The 18132-nt window shown below is 38.7% G+C and overlaps 1 protein-coding gene across 7 annotated transcripts in view; it reads left to right on the top strand.

Annotated features, from left to right (window-relative positions):
- RNF144B (ring finger protein 144B) overlaps positions 1 to 18132 on the top strand; it is a 93117-nt gene that overhangs the window by 592 nt on the left and 74393 nt on the right. The gene's annotated exons all lie outside the window — the stretch shown is intronic.

Consider the following 18132-nt stretch of genomic DNA (forward strand, 5'->3'; position numbering starts at 1 on the left):
ACAAAATACTTAGAATCAAAGAACGGTTTGAGTTGGAAGGGACCTTAAAGGTCATCAGGTGCCAATCCCCCTGCTATGGGCAGAGACACCTTCCACTAGAACAGGTTGCTCAGAGCCCCATCCAGCCTGGCCTGTAACGCTTACAGGGATCTGGCATCCACAGCTGCAGTGGGAAATCTGTAGGATAAATGTATTAGGAAATACTACAATTTATATACTGTGTACAAAGGGAAAGTCTGGGGAGTGTATATTAATCACTGCCAACTTAGCCAAGAGAGATGCAGATTCCTTATTTTAAAGCTTCTTTTAAAGCTGGTGCAATCACAGATGGCGGTCATTTTAAAAGGGAAAATGTAAATTATTTACCAACAATACGTAATTAGACAAGCTTATTGTTAACACACAATAAGGAGACAGAAATATCACTGAGCCACGGGCTACACAAATGGCACAAGACAGATGTTTGAAGACAACAAACTACTTCCTGTAAGATGAATAGGTTTGAATTAATACAGAATTGTGACAGAAGACATCCAAAGGCTGTGCTTCAGGTTGTGATGATAAATTAGATAGTCATTTTGTAAAGAGGGATGTGTTTACCCAATGGAGATGATTTGCCTAACTGAATTACATATGTTGATATTCTACACATGCCACATTAGATGCACCTTCATCTTGAGGAGAAATAGAAGATAATGGTTTCATTGATCCTTTTAGTGAAGTCATACCACTCTAGTAGCTGACAGACCCTTAAACCAAATCCAGTATTTTAGGAATTGATATACTCAGTGTGGGTAAATTTAATTTTGTCACAGGTACCTCTGGCAGAACTTCAACAGCTATGATAATTTCTCTTGATGGTGTTTTTTTGAAACCTCCTCTGCCCTTCATAGTATCTCTTTGATTTACAGCTTTATCAAGTAGTTTCAGTACGCTCTCAATAATTTAATAATTGGTTGTTGCATCTCCCGGTTGAGACTGAGACAATAGGGGTTTAGAGCACTTTAGAAAAAATTTGCAAAGCTATAATCTGGGAGAAAGAGGAGACCAATTGGAAAAAAAACCCCAGATATGTTTTAAACGAAAATTTCTAAATTCAAGAAAATAGTTTGAAACTGGTTTATCTTCTCATTTTCACTATGAGTAAGAAAGCTGATTCTTAATATACTGCTTTGGGATGGTTTGCTGTATCAACACTTCTATATTGCTGCCTCCTCCCAGTCTGATGAAGTCCACTTAATTATATTATTTCAGCTGAGATCTGAAAGACCTGGATGAGATAATGATATTGGTATAAAACATTAGCATTATCTAAGGTGTTTAGACAGTGTAATGGAAGGTTCTAAATGAAACCTAAAAGCCTTGGTCCTGGAAGAAGGACAAATTGGAAAGGTATGAGTAATTTTAAGCGGTTCTTAAGAGCTGCTTCCTATAGATGGCTCTCCTTATTCCATCACAGAGAGGGTGCTCCTCTACTGTCAGAGTCCTAATGTTGAGGACACACTGAGTTTTGACAGCTAGCTCCATCTGCAGATGCCAGTTCTATGAAACATAGTTCGCCTGGATGTACCTGGGGCTGCCTTTTAGATATCAAAGGCTACATTTCTTAGACATCATAGCTCAGTAGCATTAAAATGCTGAAAACTGTTCTGAGGGGGCTGTAAAAAGGGCAGCTGCACGTTTCAGCATACATTACAAGCTTGTGTTTTATGCTGACGTGCACCAGGCAATGCAGTTTTAAACATGGTCACCAGCCACTGTTAATTAATAAAAAGAGCTCTTTTCATTTAGTTCAGAGCAGCTTGTATTAGCAAGCAATGTTTATTGGCTCTCAGTATAGAGCATAGAACAGCGTGTGAGAAGCTTTTGGGAGCAGAAATGTAGGCTTCCCTTCACAAAGTCCCCCAGGGTTGCCTTTATTTTGTTTCCAAAGTGACCTGTTTCTGCAGTGTCCTGCCATCAGCACAGAAACTGGCAAGTCTGCTGTGGGCAAAACTACAGAAAAGGTAATTTGTGGATTGCAGAGGAAGTGCTCTGCATCAAAGTAGACACTAAGTACCTCTCATTTGGAATTTTATACATAGAGTAAAATACAACAGCAACAAATGATGGTATGCTACTTTTTTAGTAATGTAGGTACTGGTGCTTTGTGTTCTTGTACAAGTCATTTAAATATATATATATGCATATGTGTGCACACTTCAGGGTTTTTTTAACAGTCATGTGACAAGGTTTCCTAGAAATGTCAAAATGCCTGGGCTGTGAAATTCTGAGAAAATTCTGTGCAAATGCCAACTACATCTTTATTAACACTAGGAGCAGTGTGTGGCTTTTGAATCTAAGGGTTATTTAATCACTACCAAAAGCAGGAATCTAAATATGAACCAATAATTGTACTAATTAATAAAATTTAACAGACAAGAACTTGAAAGCTATTTGACTAGTATGCAGTTAAGTTGTGATGTGATCAGTAACATCAGCTGAGAATCTTCAGGTGTTCACTGCACATTTGTGCAAGGTATTTTACATTTGTTGACTGATAAGAACACTCAATTTGCAGTGTTTCCTAAGGGGGTCCTGCATCCTACATTCATTTCCCTTTTTATACCCCATCCAAGTGTTTCTGGATTAGCAGGCTATGCATCCATCATCATGCTAGTAATGCCTGACCCTTAAGAAGCCTGAGGAGTTATCCCTGTAAATACAAATACTTGTAAACATGAAATGTGTAATCAATAAGAAATCAATGAAAACAGTTTCATTATACTTTAGAAATCCCTTTTTGTGCCATGATTCAGGGTAAGTATGTGCAAGATTCAACAAGATTGTAAAGTACAAAGAAACATCAGAGACAGACAATGAATCAAAGTAGTATATAAAGGCACATTTGTCATCTGTGTCTGAATGACAGCATTGTGTGTTGGCAGGCTGAGTTCTGTGTGGGGATTTCTGTGTACCTTCCACTTACCATGAAGTCAAATCTTACTTTGCAGGGTTTGAAAATTACCGCTTTGTGTGTGTAACCTACAACTCTGTGTTCAATAAAAGCACGCACGGTTTTTATGTGTTCTACGAAATACTTAGATCCACTGCTAGATCCAGTGTTTAGAAGGAGGAGGCTGGGAGTTGTGCACAGGTGATCTGTAGCTCCCGCAGGCGACAGCCCTGAAGAACTCTGCTGTTGACACCAAGGAGAGCGGTGTAAAAGGGCCCTTGCCTTAGTGTTCCACCCAGTTCTCATTATTGAGCTGTTTACAGGATGGTTTCCAGAGCAAAGCATGGCAAGGACAGAATCTGACCCGCAGTGAATGCTCACTCAGTTACCGGCCTCCTGCTACCTTGTGGGAGAGTGTTGCAATGAATAGTGCGTGGATGTGCCAGCGAGCTATGCAAATGTTATGTAACTCACACTTTGGAAAAAGAAACACTGTCCATTCATTTATGCCGTAAAGGTTTGAGTCTTTAAATTTACACTTGACAACTCTATAGGTATCTGTACAATTCATTTACAATTACACATTTTTGAACTTACTGTAAATGGAAAACACTGCTGGGGCTATTACTGCTTTGCACTAGGAGGAGTTTACACGTAGTCCATCAGGTTGTGCTACAAAGTGGAACTGGTGGTTTTCCTCACACATTGTAGGTATTGGCAAAATCTATTTAAAAAAAGCCAAAACAACCCACCAAAGATGAGAAAAAGGAAAACGCTGTGGCTTGCTAATATTTTAAGGTGATCTTGGTAATAACTTGTCTTCCATGATATGATTCGACGGTGTCCAGAAGACTAGAGGCTTTTCTTTCCCGAGCGAGGTCCTCCCCCTACAGCCGCCCGGTACGGGGGTACCCAGCCGGCACCGAGCCTTTCGGCTCCCGCGCTCGGGACGTGCAGAAAGAATTTGTCCTTTGTGGGCAGCGCCGCCTGCAGCTGCACGCCCGGGACGGCCACCGGCAGCGGCCTCGGCGGCCGGAGCACCCCCGGTGGCTGAAACAGCCCCGGTCCCTGCGCTCGCCGCCAGCCCCCCCGGCCGGGAGACAGATGCGCGGGAGAGGAGCTGCGAGGGCTGCAGGACCCGAGCACGGACCGAGGGCCGGCAGCAGCTCCCCGGCCTCCTTCCCGCGGGATACCGCTCCCGGAGCGGCGCCCGCCCCGCAGCCCGGAGAAACCCGCGGCACGGCAAAGGTAGGGAGCGGGACGCGGGCACCGGGACGCGGGCACCCCGCAGCGGCCGTCCCGAGCTGCCGCCACGCCCCGGCAGCGGGAGGCGCTGCGCTCCCGGCGCCTCGCTCTGCCTCGGGGGGCCCGGGTAGGCACCGACCGGCACCTGCAAGAGCGGGGAAGGGGTCTGAGCCCCTTCCCTCCTTCTCCCCAAGCTTCTCCAGCCCCGCCTTTCAGGTGAAGAGGAGGTGATTGCTGGCTCGAGGCATGTCTGTTAATTGCGTTATCGTCTGAAAGAGAGGTGAACTTTTAAAGTTTAACTGAAGTTTGCTTTGGGATTTGCTTGTTTCCTCTCGACTGGAACCTTCAGAATTTAAGTATGCTCCGGGGCTAATATAAAGTGATAATGGCATTTAGTGGGGGTTTCATTTTGCATCCTTACAGGTAATATTCTGAAGCCTAACTGAGGTTTCGTTTTTATTTTAAAAAACATTCATTTAAGCCTGTACTCGCTGTAATTTTGACAGTGTTTTGTTTTTCACATACCTTTCCTTGAGGTGTGCTTTGCTACATGTAACATGCAAGCTTCTTAGCTTCTTTGCTACAAAAGCTTCTTAGCCTTGAAGAGACGACTACTGTGATTAATCTTCACCCATTTCAGGTTCAGGCCCTTAGTGTTTACTATGTTTACTATACATAAACTAGATGCAGAATCAAATATTAAAGTATCCAAGTGTTCCCAGTCCATAGTAGAAACAATTACATTTATTATGTGGAAAAAGAGATCCCAACTGTAGTTGTTTAAAGGTTTATACATCTGGCTGTAATACTCAATCTACTTCAAAATTCCATGAAAATTCTATATGAATCATGCCTTATTTTCAAACTAATGTAATTTTACTCTGAAAATATTCATAGCATATTAAAGCAATATCCATGTCCTGGCTTAGACTAACAAAAGCCATAAAGTTCAATATGGAAGCAAAGCATTTATCCTCATTTCACCCCTCTATTCTGGGTTTCTAGGCATTTCTTCTCACAAATGATGTAGTTATTCATTGTTTGACCCTTGCAGGGCTTTAGGTTTAGTGAAGTTAGTAAATGCCAGGTGACCAAGTTCTGTTCCTAGCTGCTTCAGACTTTACACCATGGTAACTTTGTTTCAGAGCTGTCACCACCAAATTACCTGACTGTAACTGGAGCCTGAATTTGTTCAATAGCTCCTGTCACTTTTTTTTTTTGCTTTTCCAGTTCAAGTCAAAGTTTTTAATACAGGATTTGTGTTGCCCTGAAAACTCAGCTTTGGAGCCTGTTGACATAGTTTCTAAAGAATTTCCTCAGGACAGTAACTATAAACAGAGATATGTATGCATTCCTTCTGTTACACGTATATTGATGGACATCTCTCATGGCCAGTGTGGTTAGAAAGGTGTTATCCTGATTACCCAGTCCCTGGCCATGGTCAGAAAGCTATAAATCGTGAGAGAAGAAATAAAGTTTGCTTCTTCTTCACCATATCTTGAGCTGCATCCGTGTGACTTATTTCGTGTCCAACAGTGACAGATTTGTATGCAAATTGGATAATGCAGCTTAATTGACTCTCCTCTTTACTTGGACTTGCAGAATTGGAAATATGCTTTTAGTAGAGACAAGAAACCACAGTGCTGTTTTGTGTGGCTAAAAGCTATAAGCTTTCAGTCCTGGTGACTTTTTAGTGGAAATCCTGATATGACAGAACTAAAGGCTTTAGAGGAACTATTTTATGTGTACACACATAAATAAACTTGTAAAGTTCAGATAAGAAAGGCTTTTAAAGTGTTACAAGAATTCTAGCAATGACATTCTGATATATAATATAGGAATATAGAATATAGGAAGCTTATATTTTCCTTTCTGGTGGCTGGACTTCAGAGGCTTCACTGGTTTCTGCATGCGGCTTCCTCTTAGTGTGAGGTGGGCTCCACCATGGCCAAGGACACCAAGGAAAGTTGCAGGAAGCCTATAGAGAGCTGAAGGGGTTTAGCACAGGACAGAAGATTTACTGTTTTGTAAGTCAGGGCTTGGTTTGTTCTTATTCTGTGTTAATGCATATTTAAGGGGGCATTAAGGTAAAGTTTGTTTTCAGTATGAGAACCTACAAAGACATATTTTACATTACTAAAGTATGTAAAGGGAGAATGCCTCATCTGATTTTTCATACAGAAATTTGATATTCAAGTATGAATGGAAGCAGATTGTCAAAGTCTTACTTAAATGTTGTTACAATACTTTTAAGTGGAAACAGATTTTATAACACTTACCTGAAGTATCACTTTTCATAACACCACCCTTATTTTGGAGAAAACATGGTTTAATACCTAATTTTGTTTATGAGACTCAACTGCTTGTTACATGAAGGGGAAAATTAGAAGAAACATCCTGAAGTTTTTGCTGAGCAACAGCCTAGTCTAAACATTATAGAAAGGTTAGAAGTTTGTAATTGTAGTTTATGTCACTATATTTCTCCACTGTGTTGCCATTTCATTTATCATTTTTCCAAGTCAACTTTAATTGATGTGTTTTATTTAGAATTTGGAGCGTGATAGATTTGCACTGACATGCATACATTATGTAATTCCAAGAGGTAGCCATATGCAGTAATGATTATGAAAAACCATAAAAAGGGAGAGTGTATTTAGGCTGAGATGACTGAATCACCATTCTTTCCAGTGGAGGTACTGGCTGAAGAAGCTCATCTTTCTGAAATGTGCCATTGTATAGTGCATTGAAACGATGTGGCAAGGTCTGAAAGCTGTGAAGCTAATCATTCCTGACTAGCAGCTGTGGACATGGTGATAAAAATTTCTTTTAATTTTAATTCAGAGCTTAAAATAAAGAATGCACCTTGGTAATTACCAGATAAAGTAATTTGGCTTGCAGGAATTACAAAGGTAAGAGAAAAGTCCCCATGTTAAAACGTCAGGAGGATAATTTTGCTTGTAACAAGCGGGAGTGAGTGAAAGTCAAGGACACTCATTACTTTGGTATGGTATAAAGGAAAGAACGTGCTGGAGTAGGAGTGATTAGAGATGCTACTGTGCAAAAGCTGGAGCCAGTTCTGCAGAATTTGACTTCTCACATATTCTACCCTTAGCACTTCAGCCATTCTTTATAGAGGAAGATGCTGACTTAAATTCGCTGATCCTGAATGGCTGCTCATCTTTTTTTTTTCTGTACAGAAGAGGAGCATGTAGTCATAAATTTTATTGTTCCTTTAAGCAGACTTCTTCATCTTTTTCAGTCCTTTTCACAATATAATAAAAGATACATTCTGAAGTCTTCCCAGTATAAAGTAGTGTATTTACACGTGCTGATGTATTTTAGAAATCATTTGCTCAAGATTTAAATACGTTTTACCAAATATTGCTTAAATCTTTATCTTTGAAAGAATGGAAAGGCTTTTCCAGTATGGAACTAGAAGACAAGTTGCAAATCCTACGTGTATCTGACAGTCACCTCCTGTGTCATCAAAGACAAATTAGTGAAGGGTTCTGTGCCTGGGCTTTGCAGGTAAAATGTGGAGTAAAAATCACAGATTCACAGAATATTCTGAGTTGGAAGAGACCAACAAGGATGATCAAATGCAGCTGTTAAGTGAATGGCCCATACGGGGATTGAGCCCACAACCTTGGTGCACTTAGCACCATGCTGTAATTGGGATGTCCTGAAGCTCGCTCAAAAAATGAAACACTGTGTTATGCCCAGTGAATGGAAGCTGTGTAAGTTCTCAAAATGGTTCATGGAGTTGTAGATTGTATTTTAAGTCATGCCTGTAAAGCTGGGGTAAGCCTTTCTGGTCAAAATATCTAAACACAAGAGTATCCACTTACATGGAAATCAGTACTTTTTTACATGTTTATTTTGCAGATGTTATCAATACACTGTTTTACTTGATGTGATTCTAAAAATTAGATTGCTTTGTAAAATACTTTGGTTATAGAAATCCCTGTACAAGTCAAAATTATTGCAAGGATCTCACAGAAGGCAGCATTTGAGTACTGAAGATGAGTGGTGCCACATGTGAAATGTGGACATTACAAATAGACTTTCCAGGAATAACATCACATTGCTACCCACATGCATCTGTGGGTAGTTGGTTAAGCTTTTCCAGAAAATTTCACAGACTAGCTAGGTAAAATTCTTAAACTAGTTGGAATTTGCCAGTTAGTGTCTCTAAGTGAAACCACCTCCAAAACACCAAATTTGGACTAGCTGCTCAGGTAAAGCCATTGTTTTTTCCTTTTTTTTTTTTTTTTTTTTTTTTTGGTTGGGTGGTTGGGTTTTTTTCTTTTTCACATTTTATGTTTTAGTAAATTGAGGATTAACATAGTATGAATATTATTTAATAGCAGAACTGGAAATAGGCTGCAAGTCTGCTGATTTCCATCCATAGTGTGTGGGCAGTGGAAAAAGAAAATGGAAATTTACAACATCTTTCCTAAAACTCAGTAGAAAAGGGTGGAGTAAACCGATCAAACTGTACAATCCCAGAGGACCTTTAATTGCTAACAGGAACAGTTTATCTGGAAATGGTTCTGATACCCATTCCTTCTCCTCTGGTGGTTTTGCTGCCCATGAAGCAGCAGCCTCACTGTGCTCTACAGCTCGGTGTGTTAGGATAAAATACTAGGTTGTGATCCATGGAAGGCAGCTGGGATTTGGGACAGAATCCCAAACATATACTGGATATAAGCTGATGACTTTTCACTTCCAAGTATTCATTTCTTTGCTTGTAAATGTGCATGTGTTTTATGGTGCATGTTTTGCTGGCATGAAAACTAACACAATTATTTTCTTCAGTTTTTGGGGGTGACTTTAGAACTTCAGCTGTTTGTGCTTTTCAGGATTCCAGCACAAAGCGACCAAATGTGTTACTGTAGGTGTCCTATTTTAGGACAAAGAGGTGTTAGTGAGAGTAAAGTATGCACAGGTTTGATGCCTCCTGTATTCTCACTCCCACATTTTTATGTACATTGTGAGCAGATTTTACAGTAGATCTTGAAATGCAAAATTAACTTCAAAACTGGTAGGTTTTTTTGTGTGTTGGTTAAGATGGTGCATTATTTAGAACATTATGTAGAATAGCTGTTTCACTTAAATGTTATTAATGATCCAATACCCACAGATAGGTGCATTATAATAACTTTAAAACATTTGAGAATTGGTAAAACAGACCTTGGGTTTGTTCCTTTTCTGCAAAAGTTTCTGGAGTGTTTCAAATTTTACTCTATAGTTTTTATATAAATGATTTTATAAGACACTTCAGAGTCTCTTCTTACAAAACCTTTGTTGTTGCAGGTATTTTTATTATTTCTTCAGTTTAGAGGAAGTTGATACATATTTCAAAATAAATATCCCAGCTTCTCCAAGTAATTCTTTTATAAATAAGCTAAAAGTCTTTAATATTGGAAAAATGCAAACTATAAAACTTGTCAAAATCCTGTGATTCTATAAAATTATCTACTGCTTTTTGGAACAAAGCATACATAGTTATGTGGACAAAAGTAGCTTTGTGGAGTAGAACATATTCTCATGTTTTTTGATCATTTGTTCCTGATGCTGAAGATTAGTGTACAAAAATCAGTCAGAAGTAGAGAGCGCACAATCTAATGCCTGTGCCTTGAATTCAGTTGAGTTTTTTGAAATAAATTATTATGTTATATTCTTGTTATAGTAGGTGGTAGTCTGTAGTAGCTGCTAAGTGGAAAGTTGTGTAAGAATTTTCTCCATCGTTTTATGTCTGAATGTTGTCTTTGCATATTCACAATTTAATGAAATATTCTCCTTTCCCAATGAAAGTTTTATGTTTGGTTTTAGTCCAGAGGTTGACTTTCCTGGAAAGCTTATGGGAAAATATTTTGGCTGGTTTTGATTTAAAAAAAAAATAAAATTGTATGCTTTTCCCATTTGAAATGTAGCTGGAGAAAGAGACTGGTGTTACATAAATACAACTGTATAATTCAACAGTTTTAGCCTGGACATTTCTCATTGAGGGTTTAATTACTTTGGAAATAAAAGATTGAAAAAGTATTATAAAATTCTGATGTCTGTTTCTAGTTTACTCTTAGTTGCTTTAAGCCGTTTTGAAAGACTTGCATCCTGGTTGTTACCATTTGGTGAGGCTTGCACCACTGCACTCATAAACTGTTGTAAATTAGTACAAATTAATAAATACCTACTACAATTACAGCTGCCTTCAGTGGTATGAGGTTTCCTTGGATGCTTGGTTAGGCCTTAAGGGAAATACTTAATACCCACTATGTAAAGCAGTTTTTATTACTCATGAGAATTAGACTTTTTGCTGGTGGATTGCAGCATTGATTACAAGATCCTTGATCACATGTGAGCTTTGTAACCTGAACACTCTAATGTGTTGGAAGAAGTCTGCCTCTCAGAAATAGGTCCTGAAACCCCAATGCTGTAAGTACCTATGAGAGTGGGTTCCTGATTTGCTCACCAAATAAAGATGGATTATTCACATCCTCAAGGTTTCTACAGTTGTGTGCAGGATTGTAGACATTAATAATGTAATACCTGACATCTCTGTAACAAGTTTTAAAGCTTTATATAAGATTGTGATACCTAGTATTATTAGATCTGGTTGTTCTGTAACACTTCCCCTTTTGGGCTTTTAAAGAAAACATGTCCAAGACACTAACAATTTGCTTAATTTTCCTTAAAACTTGCTATAAGATTTGTAAGGTCCTAAAGCATCTTAAAATCTTTCCAGTGTTTAAATGAAGCCCTGGATGTAGGAACTGTGAGACAAGTCTTTTTGTTCATAGTAAATTGCAATCTGACGTATCCTGTTACTGAAGCCAGCTGTGAGTGTACCCAGACAGAGTGATTCAATTCCAGAGTTTCTGTGTGTCGCTTCTGACTTGTAAATGTCAGTTCAATTTGTAAGCTTAAGCTTCCATTTAATCTGCAGCAGGCCTTCCTGTAAGGGAATGCAGATGCTGAAAAGCGAAGCAAGATCTAGCATTAACTACAGAACTTAAGGCTTATTAAAAATGAATGCCATGGCTCTCATCAGAGTAAGAATTTAGTTATGTTGTGGCTATTTCTTATTTAAAATGTGCATATATATATATATATATATATATATATATTTTCTGAGGCTTTTTTTCTGGTGTGTTTAAGAAGTGACTTTCCAAGGTAGAATTCGACCTGAAGTGCACATCAGAATGGTCAATAATACAACGGTGGTATAATATATGTATTTTCTTAGAAGTCTGAGTATTGTTAGGTTACATATTTTTTTGTATTTCGTTGACTAAGCAATTATCCTTTAGAAAATGCATTCACCTTTAGTTTTCCAAAAAAGTTTTGCTTGTCTTTTCAGAATAGTTTTAAACTTGGTTGAAAAAAAACCCCAAAACCCAGATATGTGACCTTACTTGGCACAGGTCACACATCTTGGTTTTCCATCTGGTTAAGTAATTCAGTTGAAAAATGAGCTAGGCAACAGAGCCATTTTTGTCATTTTTGCAAGTGCCTTACAAAAATACTTACTTGAAATGCTTTCACTTCACACTTCTTCATAGCTACCTTCCTGCCCAATTCTAAACACAGCCCTCTGTCTTCACTGCATTTTGTGTCTCAGAAAAAGATGAATAGCAGTCTCTAAGCTTGCATACAGAGAAACATTCAGGAAAAATATTCTAAATTACTACATGGACATTCTGTATTATGAATTTGAGCTGACTTCAAAAGTTTATCAATTAAATGACAATCAAATCTGTTATGGATTCTTTTATTTGGAAGTGACTTTTGTTTGTAAATTCTAAAGTAAATTAAGTTAAATTTACTTCTTAAGTAAATTAAATGAGCATTTTACAGTCACTTTTAAACTTCAGTTATGGTTTAACTAATAAATTTTAAAAGCTTTTTCAAATTAATCTTCCCAAAAGTTCTGGCTGATAAACCCTTCTAAGTTGTGGTAGGGTGATTGCAGAGGTTACTAGGTCTAGTTCTCTGTTCTGCTCCTCTCCTCAGTCTGCTGGGCAAAGAGCAGCAGAAGAACATGGATGTTTGTTGAGCAGCCAAGGTGATTCACAGATGGTACATAGCACAATCTTACCTTCAGAGAAAGCAAGTACAGGGACTGTGAACTAGGGAGGCACAAGGCATGGACAGATTGCTTATTGTGCTGCAGCAAGGGCCATCTTTTGCAGAAAGTGGGGCAGGCAGCAAAAATGGGCAACATCTGCAGTGTTCCCTGACATCTTTAGTTGTAGGTTTTGGCAGGACTTGCTCAGTAGCAAGAACATCTCTGTAAATTATCTGTCTACAAACAGTGAAGTGGGAATGTGGTCTTTCCTGGAAATCTGTGATGAGTTAAACTGTATAGTAAGGTGGTTTTAATAAGGTGTGGGGTTTTTTTGGTTGTTGTTGTTTTTTGTTTTGTTTTGTTTGTTTGTTTGTATTTTACTGATACTGAAAATACTTCTTCCAAGGGAATTTGCTGGGGAAAAAGGCAGAATGTACAAAACACGCATTGTTCAACACTAACTCCAGTTTTCCGTGTTACTGAGCATTCTTGTTCAATGTAAATTATACTGAATTATAATGCTCATTATACTGGACTGTTCAGCTCATTGCATGTGGAAGTAGTCATTGAGTGTTTGAATTTGTATTATATATTCATACCCTCAATTAATACAGAGTAATTTCTTTGTGTAGATAGCTTTTAGAGTCCTTTTCTTCATTCATGCAATTCTTGAATGTATTCTTGAATATCTTTCCACACTTTTTAAGCAGTACAAAAGTCTGCTTCTCATGTGGACATTCCTGTTTCCAAAGATCCTCACACAGTGAGGCCATCCTGGAGAAATTGTGCAAGAGGAAATTTTGAATGCAGTTAGTGGTGGGATAAGGCAAACTTCCTTCTCTGGAGTTATGATTATATTCTGTACAGATTGATTTGGATGAACATGTGGAATCTTTCTCGTTTATGTGGTTCTGGCTGGGAACACTGACTGCTTTTCAAACTTAGTGTGTAGTAATGCATATTGAACTTCTTTATAACCTGTAAGTAGTTACACATCACTTTCTTCTCCTGTAATCTAGACCAAATAATCTGGAATTTTCCTGGTAGTAACCTGCAAAAAGCTCCAAAATATGCTCCCTTAAACATTCCTGATGCCTCCCAAACCAAATAGTCCCTTTTGACTAGAGAAACAGATCATGTTTTTTGGCATGGGCTCTGCTCCTGACCTCAGAGAAGCAGTCATGAAAATGAATTGAAAGTTCAGAGCAGTTGGAAGCAGCTTCTTTGGAATTACTACTAGACGTTGGTTTCTGCTTTCTTTTGAGGGTATCTGGTTTTGTGCTTGGGGTTCTTCTGTAAAGGCTGGTGTAAGTTGTCTTCATAGACTTGCAACAATTTCTATTCTGTATTTTGCTCAGGTAAATTAAATGTTTCCTCCTTACAGTGCATTGGGACTTCTAAAACTTGTTTTTAGAATGCAGATTTTTTGCTTACTTGCATTCTGTCATCATTGCAGAGCTGAGTACTGGCCCATTTTGCTTTCTGTGTTGCATTTTATTCTGGCAAATATAGTATAATACGGAAATTTGTCCATATTTGTTTGTGTCAGTTGACATTTTCAGATACATTGAAAAAGTACAATAGAACTCAAGTGTTTCAATATATTTTAAAAGAAAATCTGTAGGTAATTGAAAAAAATAATTACTTGAATTGTTATAATAATAACAACAATAATAATGTATATATAATGTAATATATACTGTAATTAATATAATCAAATGTTTATAGCTGATGAAGAGAGGAGAGCTGATGACATGAAGGGACAAATGTTGCATGTACAGTCATTGTACATTTGTATGGCAGTAGATTTTCAGATCTTTCCAGTGTTCCATGAGATGAAGATGGGAAGAAAAAACCAAAACAAAACAGGTAAAGTGAAATTATTTGGTTTATTTATTTATTAAAATAGTAGTGGACTAGGAAGAGAACTCCCATTTATTTATTGGAAAAGTGGTGCTGCTTTAGCAGTATCACTCTGACACTCATTAAACTGTCAGAAGAAAATGAAAAATACTGGGGAGTGGAGGGATGTAGAAAGCACTCAAACACAAGAAAGTTTCTCACATGCCTGACTATTCATCCATTGCAAGGGACTGTGTGAAGATTATGCAGAACGAATGAACTGGTTGGTGCCTGTTTGCCTTAGGAGGTGGAGCTCCTCTCCTTCCTTACCTTGCTCTTCTTAGAGGAATTGCCCTTGCACTCAGCTTTGAATAGAAACACCTTCAGCCTGTGTTTCTGTCTCTGTTCTCCTCCTGGCCACTCACCAAGTGCTGCTGCTTTTATCCTACTTTTAGCATTTATTAGCTGCATGATTAGCTGGATAGTAGACATGGACCAGCTGGAAAGGAATCAGGTGTTTTTAGGCTCTGCTCAGTGCCCAGACTTTGCAGATCATGTGCCTGCACCAGTGCTATTCTGGCACAAATAGAAGTCAAGACCCTCTTTCTTGTTTATGGGGTAAGATAAAATTACATCAGTTTTAGCTTAAAACTGTGCCCCGAGCATGTGGCTGGATATGATGCTGTCTAGTACAACTGCCATGCTCATAGGAAGAAAGGGATTTCTATTACATTTCTGTGCCAATTCAGATACTTCCTCAGTTCCTGGGGAAAATGGTTTTTGTTTTTTGGAGGCTGGCAGAAAACTGACTAAATCTTCTGTCAGATCAGCCAGCGGAACTGTCTTAGTGTTTACACAGTTACCTGGTCTGGTGGAGAAGAAGCTAAGGAGGAGAGAGGTGAGGGGGAAACAGGCAAGTAGGAGCTCTTCTTTTAGGGGAAGTCCACAGATGCTCCAGATTGGAAGGTGTTGGAGACAAATCTAAATATTTTGCATAACAAAGTACAAATTTGAGTACAATTTCAGTTAAGGGTATGTTTCTTTCTGTCCCCACAGTTCTAATGACTTGCCTTTGAATCAAAAAATTGGTCTTTTGTCATGCAGGGAAAATTTAGTAGGAATTATAACTACTTTGTCATTAACAAAACAAACCACTGTTTCAATTATTTTGAATGCTTCTGGTTTTTTTTTTTTTTTTGTGTGTTAATAAAGTCAGCCTTAATCATCAGATATTGTAGTATCTGCAGAGATTAGCTGACTTGGGTCTTAAAACCAAATGTAAAATAATATGAATAATAGTTCACTGAATAATTTTATTTATTGAATAAAACATTAGATTTTGTTACATAGTATACATGGACATATTTTTATTGGCAAAACAAAATAAATTACAATTCTAATATCTCCTCAGATCTGAAACTTATACTTGATTGTTTTTAACTTTTGAATACATTGATTTTTTTTTTTTTGTTACAGATGACTCAGATTCCCATCAGCTTACTAAGTGTGTTAATTTACAGAAGCTGTAAAAAGCAGGCATTAATGTCATAGAGTGTGCAGTGTGCCCTTCAGCGCTGATTACATGCTCATTACCTCTGACTCCCCTCGTGTGTGTGGTTTTTATTCTGGTTCTTTATTCTCAAAAGACACATGCATGTGCTACTTTTTCCTGAGTTGCTGCCAGGGGATTAAGGGAGCTGTGATAGTCCTGCTGTCCATTAGCTGAGGAGATCCCACTAGTGAATGAAAGGGCGCAGGGATGAATTAAATCACAAGCAGAAGCTGGACTGGCACAATGTGTAGAGGGATCGAGGGCATGCATATGGTGATATCCTTGGGGTGTCAGGAGGGAATTTACAGCCCCTGAGGACTTGCCTCATCCAGAATATTGGTGTGTGTGGATTTACTGAGCTCCTGCCTCTCTACATCCATCTTCTGGATGAAACACTCATTTGACATTTGCATGTTCATTATCTGTTCCCTTCCCTTGTCCCTCTGACAGAAGAGTTTGGGATATAAAGCTGTTAGTTCAAGCTCAACTCAGACAACCTGATGACATTAAGAACAAGAAAAAGGGGGATGTGTTCTGAGAAAACATTGAGTTTTTTGTTCACTAATATTATTTTAGGTTTAGGACCACTGCTTGTACTTGAGTAGTACAAGCAGCACCAACTCAGCAAGTTTGTTGATGATACCAAGCTCTGTGGTGAGGTCGGCAGGTGAGGATGGAAGGAATGCCATCCAGAGGGACCTGGACAGGCCTGAGAGATGGGACTGTGCAAACCTCATGAAGTTCAACAAGGCCAAGTGCAAGGTCCTGCACCTGGGTTGGGGCAAACCTAAACATGGGTACAGGTGGGGAGACAAGTGGACTGAGAACAGCCCTGTGGAGAAAGCCCAGGGGGAATTGGTGGGTGAAAAACTGAATGAAAGCCTGTTGTGTTCTGGGCTGCATCAAAGGAAGAGTGATGCATGTTGAGGAAGGGGATTCTGCCCCTCTGCTCCACTCTTGTGAGACCCCACCTGGAGTGCTGTGTCCAGCTTTGGGGGCCCCAGCATAAGAAAGATATGGATCTGTTGGAGCAAATCCAGTGGAAGACCTGATAGTCTGATGAAGACCATCAGGGGTCTGGAGCACCTTCCATATGAGGCCAGGCTGAGAGAGTTGGGGTAGTTCAGCCTGAAAAAGGCTCTGGGTAAACCTAAGAGCAGTCTCCCAGTACCTAAAGAGAGCTCAACTGTGCCGTGTGAACCACAGATATTAAAGTACACAGTGAAGCTTTGTGAAGCTGGACAACTTCCCAGAGCAGTTGGTTTTTCCCCCCCTACTTCTTCATTAAACTTTAAACAAATAGTTAAATGTATATAAAGACTTTTACAAAGAACACTTTTAAAAGTTCCCAAATCCTGTTGCCTTCCCAATAATCTTTATTTCAGAAGAGGAAACTTGCTGGTTCTAATGTATGGAGCTGAGTTCTATTACATTCTTTTCTTTTTTATTGTGTCAGGGTTGGTAAATTTGAGCTTTGAAGTCATGACCATAAAGGTTTGAGTGTATTTTTGTAGGAAGGACAATTACAGACACAATAATTGATTAATCACTAATTAAAATCAGGTTTCATAATGTTTTTTAAATAGTGTAGATTTATGTTCCAAATTTGCTTATCATGTGATACGTTACCATGAAGAACAATGCTGTAAATGCAGGGAATCAAAACTGCACTTGTCTAAAGTCTGTGAATAGCTGAAGGCACCCCCAGAACACGTGCTTGGAACATCACTGCTGGACCAGGAGAGCAGCCACTGCTGAGAGGTGAGCACTCCAGCTGCCTCTGGAAGGTCCAGGAGTTTGTCTGCTTTTCTGATAGTTTACTATTATGATCTGCTCTGAATCTGTGCTGAATTTTAATGTCACACCATTCTTAACTCTGTATAATTCAATTAGTTTCCAATGTGAGGCCTATGAGCTTTCATAGATAGAAGTGAACATTCAGTACAGGGCTACAAACTGATTTTGCCAGGCAGGATGGCAAAAACCTTTTTGCAAGGTGGCTGAAGCATGTACTGCCATTGTGCAGCAGCTCCCTGCTTTGTTCTGGGTTCAACAGAATTTGAAATAGCTTCAGTTTCAACTAGGAGCTCAGTTCATACTTGACTTTACATGAAACAGTTGTAAAATTTTTAATGTCTGACTTTTATTTCACTTGAAATGGGTTGAAAGCATCTTGGGAAAATAGATAAATCTCCTCATCTTTCACATGTAATGTTAAAAGGCATTTGAAGAGATCAATGCAAAGTCTTATGAGATCCATAAACCTTTTTGATTGCAGAAGGAAAATGTGTTCATTTCTGAAATCTCTCTGAGAAGTGGAAAAGAAAAATAGGTCATTAATCAAACATGGAACAGAAAGTGTGAAGTTACAGCTTGCAAATTATTTTTGTTCAATGTACTTTTAAAAGATGAAGACAGAAGCACTTGTAACCTTTGTAGCTACAGAATTGCAGTTCTCTTTAAAGCATTTGCAGAAGATGCATATTT

The sequence above is a fragment of the Cyanistes caeruleus genome, chromosome 1, assembly GCF_971803275.1.
Source record: "Cyanistes caeruleus chromosome 1, bCyaCae1.hap1.1, whole genome shotgun sequence".
In the NCBI taxonomy this organism is placed as follows: Eukaryota; Metazoa; Chordata; class Aves; order Passeriformes; family Paridae; genus Cyanistes; species Cyanistes caeruleus.